Consider the following 16,523-nt stretch of genomic DNA (forward strand, 5'->3'; position numbering starts at 1 on the left):
CTAACGTGCCTGAATGTGACTGCCTGGCACTCCTGCCCTGGGGAGCAGGACTGCACCATAAGGGATATTTTAATCTAATACAACCAAAACATCCCGAAATGGACTTACTGTGAAACAAATACTTTAAAAGTCTGTGATCCTTCCTCCCAACCCAAAATCGGGTAGCAATGGGAGAAAAGAGATGAGTAAGGGGTCCTTGATAGCACCATTATTCAAAGTGTGAACAGTCTGCCATGAGCTAAGTGCAGAAACTGAAACACATGTAACAAATGGATAGAGTAATTTTATAGCTATTAAGTTTAGTAATAAAAAAAGGGGGTGTTGCAGTAGACTTGACTCTTGAAGACTACTGTATAACAATGTAGCTTCTAAAAGGTGACAGTGTGATTGTGAAAATCTTGTGGATCACATCCCTTTGTCCAGTGTATGAATGGATGAGTAGAAGAAGGGGGACGGAACCTAAATGAAAATTTGGGTGGGATGTGGGGGGTGATTTGGGTGTTCTTTTTTACTTTTATTTTTTATTATTCTTCTTTCTGGTATAAGGAAAATGTTCAAAAACAGATTGGTACTGTTGGTTCTACGAACAGCTGATTTACACCATCGATGATTGCATAGTATGGGAATATATCTCAATAAAACTGAATTTAATTTCAAAAAATTTGGGTTTGTATTATAATATCTTTGGGTTTTTAAAATTTTGTTTTCCTAGTAATTCTTTTTTTTTAACTTGAAACTTTTATTTTGAAATGATTGCAAACTTACAAGACAGTTACAAAAATAATGCAAACCCCAGAGAACTATACACCATCTCACCCCAGACACCCCAAATTCACCAATTTAAACATTTTGCCACATTTGCCATATCATTATAACTATCCATCAATCTATCAATTCATCTATCCATTCATCAATCCATTTTCTTAACACTTGAATGTAGGTTGTATGGTTGTATGCATCATGTTCCTTGAATACTTAATACTGCCATGTACATTTCCTAAGAACAAGAATTTTCACTTATGTATCCATCTTCAGTGCAGTCATCAGTTCAAGATATTTACCACTGATATAAAGCTTACATGTTATATTCTATTTTTTTTTTTGTTTGTTTTATGCAGCGATACTGTCCTTTTGAACCTCTTCTCCTACCTGTTAGATCCTGTCTAAGATCATGTATTGCCTTTATTTGCCATTGACTCCTTAGTTGATCTTTTTTTTTTTTTTTTAAATTGTGGGAACATATATATCACATAAACTTTCCCATCTCAACCACTCCCAAGCATACCATTCAATGGGATTAATCACCTTCACAATGTTGTGGTACCTCACTACCTTCCATTACTAAAAACTCCCCAAACAGAAACCCTACACTCATTTTGCATTAATTCTCCAGTCCCCCTTCCCCACCCCCCACCCACAATCCTGGCAACCTATACTATTAACTTCTGCCTCTATAAGTTTGCATACTCTTTGGTATTTTCTTTGCAGTTAACATGGGCTTAAATTTAACACCCTAAATCTATAACAATCTCATTTGCTCTGATACTGACTTAATTTCAATAGAATACACAAACTATGTTCCTATACCCTTTTGTCCCCCCAACTTTATGTAGTTCTGGTCACATACATATTATGAATCCAAAATCACTGATTTATCATTACATTTTACGCATTTGCCTTTTAGATCCTGTAGGAAGTAAAAAGTGGAGGTACAAACCCAAAATACAGTAGACCTAGCATTTATATTTCCCTCTATGGTTACCCTTCTGGAGATTGTTATTTCTTCAGGTGGCTTCAATCTGTTGTCTATTGTCCTTTCCTCTCACCTGCAGAACTCCCTTTAGCATCTCTTATAGGGCTGATCTAGTAGTGACAAACTCTGTCATCTTTTGTTTATCTGGGAATGTCTTAAACTGTCCCTCATTTTTGAAAAGCAGTTTTACCAGATTCAAAATTCTTGGTTAGCAATTTTTTGCTTTCAGAACTTTAAATATTTCAACCCACTGCTTTCTTGCCTCCATGGTTTCCAATGAGAAAGTGGAGCTTAATCTTACCAAGGCTCCCTTGTACATGACATGTTGCTTCTCTCTTGTGGCTTTCAGAATTCTCTCTTTATCTTTGGCATTTGACAGTTTGAGTATAATATGCCGTGGTATGTGTCTATTTGGTTCATCCTATTGGAGCTCACTGAGTATTTTGGGTATGTATATTCATGTCTTTTTGTTACATTTGGGGATTTTTCAGCCATTATTTCTCTGAATATTTTTTATGCTGCTTTCTCTTTCTTCTCCTTCTGGATCCCCCGAAATGCTTGACTGGCATGCTAGATTTGTGTCCCATGGGTTCCCAGGCTCTATTCACTTTTCTTCATTCTTTCTTCTCCTCAGACTGAATGATTTCAATTGTTTATATTCAAGTTCTCTGATTCTTTCTTCTGCCAGCTTCAATTTACTGTCGAAACCCCCTAGGGAATTTAAATTTTTTGTTACTGTGGACTTCAGCTCTGTTTGGTGTCTTTGCATAATTTCCATCTCTGTATTGATATTCTCTTTGTGTTCATCTGTCATTTTCCTGATTTCCTTTAGTTCTCTGTCCATGTTTTTCTTTAGCTCTTCGAGCAAATTTAGGACCATGTTTTTAAAGTCTGTTATGTCCCAGGTCTGGTCCTCCTCACCAATGGTTTCTAATGCTTTAATTTTCTCCTTCGCCTGGGCCATCACTTCCTGTGTTTTTGTATATTTTATAACCTTTTGTTGAAACCTTGACATTTTGATATTTTAATGTATCATCCTATAATTTAGACTCTGAGACATCTATTCCTTAAGCTTGTGTCCAATTAGTGTTATAACAAAGTTTTCCTTGAATGCTAGTAACTAGCATTAAAAAAAAGAAGAAAGAAACACCTTCCCTCACACCTTTCCCCATGTTTTTAGATTGACCTGTGCCAGTGCTGTCCTTCAAGACTTATCCATACAATGAGTTTCAAGGCCAAAACTTTGGGGCCCACCTTGATCCTTTCTGTGCATGCTTCTTGTCTTGTGTCGGACATGTGTGTCTGTCCCTAGGAATTCCTCCATTCTACATGGTTCTGAATGTATGCTCTTCCCAGGATATAGTTTCTTCAAGGTCCCAGGCACTGCACTGTACATTCTTAAGCCAGCAATCCCTTGCCCCAGGCAGCCATTGACTGTTTGCCCACAGTGTTCTGTAGGAGAGCCCTGTGAACCACCTACAGGCAGGGTGGCTTTAGGAATGGCACCACCCAACAGACTGGCCCAGACATATACACTCACCGCATATACATGAGGGTTACTCTGTGACTTCCAGAACCAGGACTAGGAATCTGCACTGCAAGTGCAAGTCAGCTGCACACTGGGCCGGTGAGGGTGGGGAAGTGGCCAGCCAGGGCACCATAAGACCCTACCACTTTTAAGTAGACTTTTTCTTGATTTGGTGCTCACCCTGGTACTACATTCCTTTAACTATTTTCTGGACTTTTGTGAAAGGGGATGTTTCTGCCAGTTCTTGCTGTTTGTAAAAGCTTCTGTAGGAGGATGGAGCACTAAAACGTTTAATTCCACTATCTTGATTAGGGCAGGGCCTAGTAATATTTTTGTGAAATACAAGAAAAAAATTAATCTGTGACAGTTTGAAAATATAAATAAAACTGGCCCTTTCCCACCTGCTTTGAAAATAATTTGCCAACAGCAAAACACTTAAATGAAGTTGAGCTTGTTTTACTAAACATGGGAATAGCTGCTCAAGCGCACTTCTAATAGGAGAAATGGAAACTAAAAATATACCAAGCACCACTTTTCCCCTGACTGGCAAAGATCAAAAGGTTTTTGGATAGCACACTGCTTTGGCAAGGGTGCAGTAAACAAGAGTTGCACATATTACTGATAGGGAGCAGTTTGGCAAAATCCATCAAAGTTATATACATGGAATTCCATTACCAGGAAGTTAGCAGACAGATATACTCCCACATAAAAACAAAATGATATATAGCTAAAGTTGTTATAGCCTTGTTTGTAAAAACCAAAGACTGGAAGACTATCTCCAAGAGTGGGGGCCTGCTTAAGTGAATGCAATACATTCAAGAAATTGAATACTCTCTAGCCATAAAAAAGGAATGAGGATGCTCTTTACATACTAGCTCACACTCATCTGCAAGACTTAGTGAGATTAAAAAATGAAAAAAGCAAAGTGCTGATCACAACAGATCAGTATATACTATAAGTACTATTTGTGGGTTTAAAAGAAAATGTGAGAACTTGAAGTTATCCACCTCCTTAAAGAACCCGCTTCTTATCCACAACATGAGAACAAAGAGAGAATTTACTTCCCTGGTTGTTGTGAGCCTCACAGGGAATCACGTAAGTCTAGTGCTTAACCCGGTGCCTGTCCATTTTTATTACCTGTTTTCTTCAAGTGCCTCTTTTTTTTTCCCATTAGCAAAAGAGCTCAGGCAATGTACATATATTTGCTTGTACAGGAATAAGACACCACTGGATGAAACCATATAAACTGCAAATATTGGTAGATCCCACAAAAAAGAACTGTATAGTAGATGTATTTTCAACATACACCCTTTTGTATATTTTTAAATTTCTATGGTGGGAACTCTCACTATATATTCAAAAACTTTCTTTGAAACTAAAAAAAGAAACTGTGTTTAGCTGCTTCATGTACTTCTCAATTAGGAACACAACATTCTACACAAAATAACACAAAGGGGTATTTCATAAGCTTATTAGATGACTAAATGTCTTTCACTACATGATGTGCTCTCATTATCAAGAAAAGGAAAAACACTTTATCTTGACTGATGGTTAAAAGAGCTTTGCCAGGCATCATCAGTGCTGTATCTTCCAATGACATTCCAGTCCAAAATCGTGGCTTCTTCTTCCCCTTGACCATTTCCCTTCCCTACTCTTCTCTCTGATTGGAAGCCATGGCTAGTTGACAAGAAGCTTGCACAGACATCATCTCGTCCTCATGAGTAGGGATAGTTCTGACCATTTTATAGAACCTGCGAAGCCTAAGTGACCTGCCCAAAGTCACTTAGTGGCAAGGTCAGGATTGCCACCCAGGACTTTATATCCCTAACTTGGTGCTCTTTCCCCTATATTGTCTGGGCTCTTTTACTAACGGGAAAAAAAAAAAAAAAAAAGCTAGAGAGAGAGAGAGAGACACTGGAAGAAAACAAGTAATAAAAATGGACAGGCACCAGGTTAAGTACTCGACTTACGTGATTCCATATAAGGCTCACAACAGCCAGGGAAGTAAATTCTCTCTTTGTTCTCATGTTGTGGATAAAAAGTGGATTCTTTGAGGGGGTAGATAACTTCAAGCTCTCGCATCCAACCAAGTATGGTGTGGAAACTCCAACCAGATCTCATCCACATACATCCTGCCTCCCAGGGAAGGTCACCGACCCATAATCTAGAAACCAGTTAAACTGCATTCCTCCAACAGGCAGTTGTTGTTGTTTTTAAACAAAGCTTTACTATTTTCCAGCAGGTGTTAAATGTTTGCTAAATTATTTAATGCTTTAAAAAGTCTGTGGTATCAATTGATTAGAATACTAATAAGGCAAGTGTCACAATTTCACCAACCAAAAAACTGTCCCATCACCAATCATGTAAAAAATGCCTGGAATTGGTTGCGAGAAAGCCTGAGTAATCATGGATGGCTCCTGCCAAATCAGACAGTAATTAAAAGCTCAAAGCAACCTCCTAGTGTGGCCACATAAATGCCTCTTCATATGTAAAAGACAGCAAGTTATTACTGCTTAGAAATCAATGAAAAGTGACCTTATCCCATACTCCAAAATGGGAATTAGTATTTTTCTTAGATTAGGAAAGGAGTAAGTATTATGACTCTCATAACTCATTGGCAATCATATTAGTACCCAAAAAATGCAATAAATCAATCAGAGTAAGCCTACTAGTAAAACTAACAGGAGAAGAAAAAAGGGAGGTTACCCTTAATTTTCCACATTTCTGCAGAGAAAAACTCTGGATGACAAGACCATGTGCTGATCTGAGCATAAGAATAAGACTGTTAGCAGTAAATTAATAATTAAAAAGGAACAACCTATTTTAAAATCAGCCATTTTACTCTGTTTATATCATAGTCACATTTAAATTGGCAGAACTCTCATGACAGACAAGGATAGAGACCTGTCATGAAAGGAAAAATAAGTGAAGGTGTTCAGGAAGCTTGAGGAGAGAAGTACAACGGTAATACAAGAGAAACTGCAGCAAAGTCAGCCAACAGCATCAATGTTTGCAAGTGAGTAGCCACAAAGGGTACAAATGCGGTTGCTGACCTGAGACCACTGATGTTTCCTAAGGATTATTTCATAACATGCTTGTTAAGCAGACCATCTGTAACATGGATGTAAACTGAGTACAGTGACACTTCTGCTTAGTAAATTCTATAAGTTCTGGGCAGGTTCTACAAACCTCTCTTATCTGTGATAAATGTTTGCTGAAATGTGATTCTGCAAAAGTAATCCCATAAATTGATGCCCAGGGAAATTTTACCACCAGTGAAACTCTTAAGCCAAAAAATACATAGCCACACATACCACATTTACACAACTGTGAATTAAAATGGAGCCAATATTAGGGCTTCAGAAAGGACCAGAGCAGGAAGTTTATTCAAACAGAAGATTGTCATCCTTTTCTTCAGCCAGATTAGCTGGCTCCATCCCTTCCCCAGCTGCTCTCCGCTGCTCCAAGTCCTTCTTGGATTTTCCCTTGGGAATCTCTTTCTTCTCCTGTATTTTCTCTAACCTACAGAACTCTTCTTGCTGCCTGTCATCCAGTTCTGTGACAATATAAGGGGACATTCAATCCAAGGAATGATGACATGTTCAATGGTATTTACATGACTGTTGGTTATCTTAATAGCTTCATCCAGAGTAACAAAGGAAGTCTGCAGCGAAGCTAGTTCCACCAGTAGTTCCACTGCTTGGGCATAATTTCTCTTTTGACTTAGTCAGCTGTTCCCTACCTCTGGCTAAACCAGTCAGTTCATAACTGTCAGTTCCTTCATGGTAATGTTCAAACACTGGCCAGGTAACTCCTGCTACATTATCTTCCTTTGCATAAATCAATCTTCACTTGGGCTTTATTCACATTTTGGATAACTGTGGTGCTGAAGTCCCCAGCTGTGAACTTGGCCTTAGCAAGTAAAAAGTCAGCTTCTCTCATCACTTCACCCATCAACATTTTAGTCTCTATTATCTTCTTTAGGATCTCTGGAAACTGAAGAGTCAAGGCATCAGATTTTTTCTTCAGCAGGTTTTGACCTCTCTGTGCTCCTTTTAATCGAGCCTTCGTGATGCTCTGTGCCATCTGCAAATGAAAGACCTCAATTCGGTCTTTGCCAGATATTGACCATGACTGTTTGGCTTGAGTCCCAGCTGGGCAATCATGGCTACCAAAGTCAACAGTCAGTTTTCTGAACAACCATAAAGAATACCTTACCAGGACCAGTGTCATCCAAACTATGGGCCGTGAATGCTGGATGGATGTGAGATAATCTTAGGTGACTCAAGTAGGAACACATTTAATTTTAGCAATTACGTATTTGACCTGTATTAAAAAAACATAGAACCAGCTCATCAAAACCATTATTTCACAGAGGTCTTAGTATAGAATGAGGCCAAATTAAAAAAAAATTAAAAAGGTGAATAGACTTAAAGAGAATTATTAAGTAAGTAAGTTCAGGTGGCACACAAACATAATGAAAACCATGAAGGACAAAAAACTGATGGTTGAGAAATCACTGATGTGAGAAACTGGGTCCATTCTACAGCTTTTCTCCACAGGAAGGGAAACTTAAGAAAAACAGATACCCCACCCCCACCCCACCTCACCCCAGCATACAATACATACCAATTCTGAATTTCACTTAATTGATTGCTTATACTTATTGAATGCTAAGTAAGTAAAGTTATTGCACAAAGTGCTTGATGCATACAATTCCAATTTATCCAATAATTCTATGAGACAGGTACTATGATTAGTTCCTTTTTAAGTGAGGAAACCAAGACACAGAGGGTTTGCGTAACTTGCCAAATGCAGGCAGCTGTGTCCAGGGCCTGCCCTCACTGCCTCTTTCAGACTGATGAGGCAGGATCCCCAGTCACCAAAACATCCTGAAACCTTGTGTTGAAATGACAGTGTCTCATTATGGCTTAACCGTAGGGTGACCAGAGGTCCCAGTTTGCCCTCAACAGCTCCAATTCTACCTAGAGCAGATCAATTAATACTTGTTATTTATTTTTAGCACACACTCGCCCCCCTTCATTTTCAAAAGTGTCTGATTTGGAGACTATGTTAGAGGGTCTTCCTAATATCCCGTCATCTCCCACGGTGCAGAGCTGAGTTAGGAGGGAGCTTTGGGCCTCCCTCTAGCCCTCTTCCTCCCAATATAATAGAAAGAGTAAAAAGGAAGCATCTGGCATAGTCAGAACCAAGCTATGCAGTGAATTCTGCCTCTGCCTCCAATCTCACTCCTCCCAAAACCCCCTCTAACGTCAATGGCCAGTAGGAGGAAAGTAGAATTTCATACTGTGTTTTGTTCCTGTAATAGTAATAGGAACATGGCTCAATAGCTTTGAGCAAACTGCAAGGAAATATTAATTCACTCAGAGAATAATTATGAGAAGTAATGTGTGAAGGAATCACAGCCTAAAATGTGCTTCCATGGGCAGAATCTCCTTTGATTCTCCATAAAAACAAAACAAAACAAAAAAACCCTGTGAGGAAGGTTTTTCAAACAGGCTCTGGATTGACCAAGCAGGAGTTCAAATCCCACCCTCCTCTGAAATTGTTTTATTTCTTCCCTGGGAACTTGCTTATCTGAGTGTGCTCCCCAAATGAGCAGCATCTGTATCACCAGAGGTTGTTGCAAATGCAACCTCTTAACCTTTTTGTTGCTCAGATGCAGTCTCTCTCTCTCTCTCTCTAAGCCCACTCTGCAGGTAAACTCACTGCCCTCCCCCTACATGGGACATGACACCCAGGGGTGTAAATCCCCCTGGCAACGTGAGATATGACTCCCGGGGATGAGCCTGGACCACCCAGCACCGTGGGACTGAGAAAGCCTTCTTGACTAAAGTTTCAGTGGCTGAGAGATTTCAAATGGAGTCCAGAGGTCATTCTGGAGGTTATTCTTATGTGTTATATAGCTATCCCTTTTAAGTTTTAAGTGTATTGGAATAGCAAGAAGGAAATACCTGAAACTGCTGAACTGCAACCCAGTAGCCTTGATTCTTGAAGACGACTGTATGTATAGCTATGCAGCTTACATGGTGTGACTGTGTGATTGTGAAAACCTTGTGGCTCACACTCCCTTTATGCAGTATATGGACAGATGGGTAGAAAAATGGAAACAAAAATTAAATGAATAATAAGGGGGCTGGGATGTTTTGAGTGTTCTTCTTTACTTGTACTTTTCTTTTTATTTTTCTTTTTATTCTTGGAGTAATGAAAATGTTCAAAAATTGATTTTGGTGATAAATACACAACTATATGATGGTACTGTGAACAATTTATCGTACCCTGTGGATAACCGTATGGTACGTGAATATATCTTAATAAAACTGAATTTAAAAAAAAAAAAGAAATGCAATCTCTTGAGCCCCACATCAGACCAACTGAATCAGAATCTGCATTTTGACAAGATCTCTGGGGAATTCCAATTAAAATTTGGGGAGCACTGCTTCACTGCATTCAAAGCAATTCTTCCATTCTCTCAAACTACTTCTCTCCATTCAATTATCCACTATTTATTTATTGAGCAGCCACCGCATGCACTAGGCACTGTGCTAAAAGCTGGGAAGTAAATAGTGAATAAGATAAACATAGCTCCTGCCCCTAAGAAGTTTGCTGCCTAACTGGTTTCTTAAACCAGAATGTTTATCAGAATCAGCTGTGGCACTTAAAAAAGAGAACGTGCACACCAGCAGGTGCCTAAAACTCACTCTAGACTTACCTACACTTATCCACAGTTCAAAACTCTGGGACTGTGCTCTAGAAAGCTATGTATCAAAAAAGCTCTATTTGGAGGCCAATTTGATATTACCTAGTAAAGTTGTACACACACATATCCTATGAGAGGCATACTTCCACACCCAGGACTATCCCCTGGAGAAATGAAGTCCCACATGCAAAGAAGACAGGAACAAGAATATTTAATGAAGCACTATTTCCAGAGAGAACATTTTGAAAACCATCCCAGTGAAAATATTTTGGAAACGATTTTTTGGGAAATAAGGAAATAGATAAGAAACCCATGCTTATTTAAGTCAAAGAATACTGTTACAGAACAGTTCAAATGGATAAACTAGTATCTATATGAGTGTCCCTGGTTTCCTAATGCTGCCATTTTGCAAAACACAAGAAATGGATTGGATTTTATAAAGGGGGTTTATTTGGTTACAAAGTTACAGTCTTAAGGCCATAAGGTGTCCAAGGTAAGGCGTCAACAACAGGGTACCTTCACCGACGGAAGGCCATTGGCATCCGGAAAACCTCTGTTAGATGGGAAGGCACATGGCTGGCGTCTGCTTGCTCCCAGGTTGCATTTCAAAATGGCATTCTCTAAAATGTCAGCGTCAGCTTTCAACAGCTGTCTTCAAAATGTCTCTCTAGGCCGCAGCAAGCATCAGGGTTCCACAACTCCATGCATGTCTAAGCATCAGCATCAGCAAGCATCTGGGCCTATGTGGCTTTCTTTTAAAGTACTCCAGTGTTAAATCAACACCCATGTTGAATGGGCGGGGCCACACTTCCATGGAAATAATCTAATCAAAGGTATTATTCCAGTTGGGTGGGTAACATCTCCATGGAAACATCCAATCAAGAGATCACACCCTAATCAAAAAGATTAATCTGCCCCTACAAGATTGCTTCAAAGAACATGGCTTTTTCTGGGGGACATAATATATACAAACCAGCACAATGAGTCAACACAGATAATCTCAAATGTAACTGTTGAGTGAAAAAAGAAAGTTGCAAAATGCTATCTATTTTTACATGCACAAACTTTAATACATTGCTTATGGAATCATCAATATGAACTAAAAGTATAAAGACATGCATGGAAAACACTATACCAGCTTCAAGAAAACGGTTAGATTTAGAAGGGAAGAGGAAAGAGATGGGGGTGATTAGCTGTATCTTTAAAACATTAGTCTAAAAAAAAGATCTTAACCAAATATGGTTAAATTTTAATATCTGTTAAATCAGGGGAGTGGGTATGTGATATATGTTATATATTATTTTGCATACTTTTCCCCATATTTTTCTGTATGTTAATGTTTCATGATTTAATTTCTAGCTTTGGAAGTTAAACTACTACTTTAAATAACTGTAAGGAGATTTGAGAAAAACTTTCACCTGGCAGGTGATTTCTATAAGCAATCTATATTAGGAGGCCAAGGATTATAACTGAAGTATAGCAATATTTCTCAAAGTGTGGTCCTCAGTTCACTTGCATCAGAATTACGGTGGTGGGTAGCAGGGGGATACTCATTTAAGATGCAGATTTCAAGGCTCCAACTTAGATCTACTTAAAATCTCTGGGGGTAGAATCCCAGAGTTTGAATTTTTAATACAAGACTCTACCTATGGGCACAATTTTTTTTGGTACACCAAAGAACCACTAAGGGATAACATTTTTAAAGCTGACATATTTGTGTTCAACAAGGAGACATTCATCATACTACAAAAAGTAAAATGAAGTGGAGGGAATGTTTTCCAAATGTTTCCGATAGTAATCCCACAAATACATTCAAGCAGATCCTGATCAAAAACTAGTTTCCTGCTCAATGTACTTAACCTGATGGACAAAGAAATGTATTTCTGGAGGAAGACCATAATCTCACATTGCCTTTCTAAAAGAACTTCAAAAAGCAACTGGGTAAACAGGAAAACTCCCCAAGTACAGCCTGCTGTTATTCTCACCCAGAAGAGGCCGCAGACACACTAAAGCCCATTTTGATTAAATAAAGCTACTCTCCAGCATGAAAGAGGTGACTTGAGCTGAGGTCTGGCTAGCACAGCAAGGTTTCTCCAATTTACTCTCAACACTCAAGCTATCTCATAGACTCTAGTCTAAAATCCTTTTGCTACAAGTTTTCACCCTGGATGGCAGTGACCATCTCAACATTATTCCCTCAAGCTATAAACTCCATTCCATCCCTACCTTCCTTGCCTTTTTCTTTGATCTCCCCAGTGTTGCCCTTCATCACCCCTTTCCCTGTTTTCAGACAAAACCAACACTGCAACCCTGACTTTCCAGCCTTGGAAAAATGCTCCCAAGCCCCTGGATTCAAAACAACCCAGCACAAGAAATACATGGAAACATGTTCAACCACCCTAGAAAACAGGGAAATACAAATTTTAAACCACAAAGACACCATTTCATACCCATCAGATTGGTTAAACAACAAGGCTAAGAATACCAAGTGTCTACAAGCATGTGGTGCAACTGGAACTGCGATCCGCTGCTTTGGAGAACAATCTGGCAATATATTAAAGTTGAAGGATGCCTGCTTTGTTCCACCCAGCTATTTCCCTTCTAGGTATATATCCTAGAGATATCTTCAAACATATACACAGGGAGACAAGTTCAAGGCTGTTCATAGTACTATAACAGCACACAGACAAAACTATAAACCTAAGTGTTTTCCAATGGTAAAATGAAATATGTTATAACATATTCATATGATGGAATATTATAAAGTAGTTAAAAGAAACCAGAATTACAGGTATCTAAATGTATAAATCTCAAAAAAAATCATAATTTAAACAATAAAAGCAAACTGAGAAGGATTTATTCAGTATTACAGAACATTTTAAAACATGAGGAAACAATACTGTACTGGTTTATGAATATGTATATATTTAGTAAGTATAAAAACATGTGATAAACACCAAATTCAGAATAGTGGTTAAAATAGCTGGGGAGAAGGGGAATGAAATGGGGAAGGGTACACAGGGTCTTCAGTTACATTTGTAATATTTTACTTCTTCACTAGATCTGTGAGTGTTCACTGTATTATTTTCCATACTTTTCTGGATGCCTGCAAATTCATCACCACCCAGAAAAAAAGAGTCCCAAGTCTGAGTTGCACTAAAACATTTGCGGGTCTGAAAGTAGCATCAGAACGTGGGTGATATATAGCCACAAGCGACAGGATGGTAGGACCTGGGACTAGAAAGTGAAGTCCTGGGAACCAACAGGGTCTCCCCTCACCCATGCTGTTAAAACTATCCACAGCAAATAATCGTGCTCCAAACTGTGGTAAAATTCCATGTAGAAGACTTCTGACAGCCATAATCCCAGAATAGAAACATATTCTAAAATGCTTTTACTGCTGATATAAAATTTACTTGTCCCAAGATAATTATTGCTGGCTCATTTTGGGGTGGCCTGTCTCTTAAAATACCAGCAAGTCCTTTCAAATCCTTAGACTAGCATTTGTTTTAGCCATAACTGAAGGCTTATCGTAGGAAGTTGCTTTAAAGTATTCAGACAGAAAAGTTAACTGGACTAAAAGATACCATTTTTTACAACTGTTCCAGTCAGTTTGCTTTGGGCTGGCTTCACCAACAGGCTGGAGATAAAACCACCAAGAGATACTGTTCTGAGGATACCACAGAATTAAATACAATCATAAAACCTTAACCCATTCAAACTAACTGGAAAGACCAGCCTGGGACAAAGAGACATGTGAATTAGAGCGATTTCTCTTAAATGCTAAGAGAATCAAAATTGAAACTTGTTTTCAAGTACAATATGAACATACCAAAATTCCACATTAGTGAAATCCAAATAAATAAGGTTTTATTACATGGGTGAACACATAAACTTGATATCCAGAAAAATGGTAAAACAATCTTCAATTCTAATTAAAGATTAACATTCGACTTTGTTTTTCCCTGAGATTCCAAGAAAAACAGAGAAAAATCAGCAGACCTAAATGTCAGGTCCTGACCTAACACACATTCTTGAATATTAGACTTGTGGTGGCAGAACAGAAAGTTCTTTAAACATTAACCCACCCCATCTTAGGCTGCAATTTCTAAAATCTGACAACTGTAACAGTAGAACCTCTTAGGTGATTTTACCCACTCCTGGTTGATACATTAAACTTAGTTTTCATTTATCTTTGAGAATGGGTAGCATGAATAACAGTAACAGAGGAAGATGCAAGTTATCTCTTCCCCCAAATTATGAGGTTTGCATACTTTTCAATAATTTAAAAATTTTTCCCAACTATTGTCAAATACTTGTCTAAAGGAAGTTAGTGACTTACCAAGACGAAACTATCTTTATAAGGGACCCAGCAGGGCAGAAACAAAAATTCGTAGTAAACCCGTAGTTTGTGTTCCAAATTTTTATTCATTTTACTTTCCCTTCATTTCAAGGTGACTGCATTTATTTAAAAGAATTCAGGCATTAAACTGGTGTCAAATAATATACTGGGGTTGTTCAACATATGCTGAAGTGTCAGTATCTGGGAAGTGACACAGTTTTAAGCAAGGTAGTCAGGCACTCAAGTGGTTGCTAACCAATTAAGACATGCAGATTTTTATAAAAAGCCTTTATCTAAGAAACATACTTACCAAAAAGCTTTTGATGACCAAAAAAAAAATCACTTTTACAAGTTGAGAAAAACTAAAAGTCCCCCAAAAATAAAACAATTTGCCCAAGGGCACCATAAGACTCATCCTTAACTGAAGAGATGCTACAAATTACAGTTCTAAATTACATTGACTATAATCATGTCTTCACATAAAATGAAAGCCACAAACAGAAAGTGAATCAAATTTTGTTCGAACAAAACTATCTTGAAGATAAGTCCTGTTATGTTAATCAGTCTCTCCATTGCACATCTTTTAGGATTTTACTCAACCTTTATCTGTGTGAATATTACACTGTATTGAAATGGACATTCTTACTAATGTCATGCCCACATGTTAAGGAACCAGTGAGCTCCCTGGGGAAAGGGACTCACTTCATTCATTTACTGAGCACCTGCACGTACTGTACATAGCATGTGCCAACACAAGCAAAGCAGGTCCTCAACAAATGGCCATTTACCGGAACATTTGTAATCTATTTGATACGCATTTCCTCTGCAGTACATCTTACAGTACCATTAACAAACAAAATGAAGATTACATGATTTAGACCAATTTGCACTGGTACATGTCACATTTCTGGAGGGCACACTTAGTCTCTCCTAACAAATGCTTCCTTTTTAGAAAATTCCTCAAGCTCTTCAACTTCAAATAGAAAACTTAGAAGGAAAGAAAGAGAAAAAAAAAACCCTCCCTTTGTAAAATACGTAGGAAGTTAAATGTTTTGGTCTGGACAAAAAAATCAGTGGATTATCAACAGGGACATTTTCTCATGCTTGGTAGCAACTAGTGCATTTCAGAAATTACAACACACCAGCCAAACAAGCTTTACTATCTCAGAACCAGACACTGCTGTGCAGCCAAGATGACATGCCCTAAGCAAGCTGATCAAGAATCACTGTGGCAGAAACTCTCATGGAAGAAAAATTAAAACAAATGGGAACTAGCATTAAACTTCCAATGAACAATAAAACTTCAGCAGGGAAGGGAGAGGTGGAGGGATATGGATATTTTCCTAGTACCCTATATCTAAAAACTGGCACAAGAGGACATTACGGAAAGAGAAGGTGTATCTTTCTCAATCACATGAAAGAATCTGCAACAAGTTTTTGTTTCTGTTCTGCGGGGTCTTTCCTTGTCTGGTGGAGGAAACAAATCTGCTTTTCAGTATTAGGTCTTGGTTTCTTCAAGTCTCATGCAGAAGGATAGGGTCTTTTAATGCCCTTCCTGGATGCACATCAGCATGTTAAAAATATTCCAAATGGCCTGCTAAAAAGAAAATGCAATCTCCACTTGCTCTTACTACAACTACTCAAATCAGCTGGGACCAAATGGAGTAAGGAGTGGGAAGGAGCATTAAGAGCCTTAAAGAGGTGCTAAAGAGTAAGGAGAGACCCATAAACGTCCTACCTGGAAACAATTCATCATGGAGTGAAGAACCTAAATGGGGTCCAATGAATATTTACATCAGGTCAGGTGAAGGCAGCAGTCTCCTCATCACCCAGCATCTTCCTCTGGGAAGTGAGACTGGGAGGGGCAGGAGTGACCTGAGCAGCGCTTGAAAAGAGGCGGGGTTAAGGAGTCTCACCCCAGAGCTTTCTTCACAGGCCCTTTCAGCTTGGTTTGCATAAATGAACATGTGGGTTGTTTGTATTCATAGCTGCTTCCCTCAGACAGAGAAGGCATAATCACTGTCCCTTAGATGCTTGAAAGGTGAGGTAATAATGAGGAAAATGACTTTGACAATGACAGCTAACACCTACTAAGCTCTTGCTATGTGCTAGGCCCTGTACCCCACCCCTCAACTTATTTAATACACAGCCCTCTGAGATAGGAATCATTATCACCCCC

At 38.6% G+C, this 16,523-nt stretch overlaps 1 protein-coding gene and 1 pseudogene across 1 annotated transcript in view; both read right to left on the minus strand.

Moving 5' to 3' along the window:
• The window catches only part of USP46 (ubiquitin specific peptidase 46), an 85,459-nt gene that overhangs the window by 66,529 nt on the left and 2,407 nt on the right, over positions 1–16,523 (minus strand). The gene's annotated exons all lie outside the window — the stretch shown is intronic.
• Positions 6,665–7,841, minus strand: LOC119529403 (annotated as a pseudogene).

The sequence above is a fragment of the Choloepus didactylus genome, chromosome 3 (assembly GCF_015220235.1).
Source record: "Choloepus didactylus isolate mChoDid1 chromosome 3, mChoDid1.pri, whole genome shotgun sequence".
Taxonomy (NCBI): domain Eukaryota; kingdom Metazoa; phylum Chordata; class Mammalia; order Pilosa; family Megalonychidae; genus Choloepus; species Choloepus didactylus.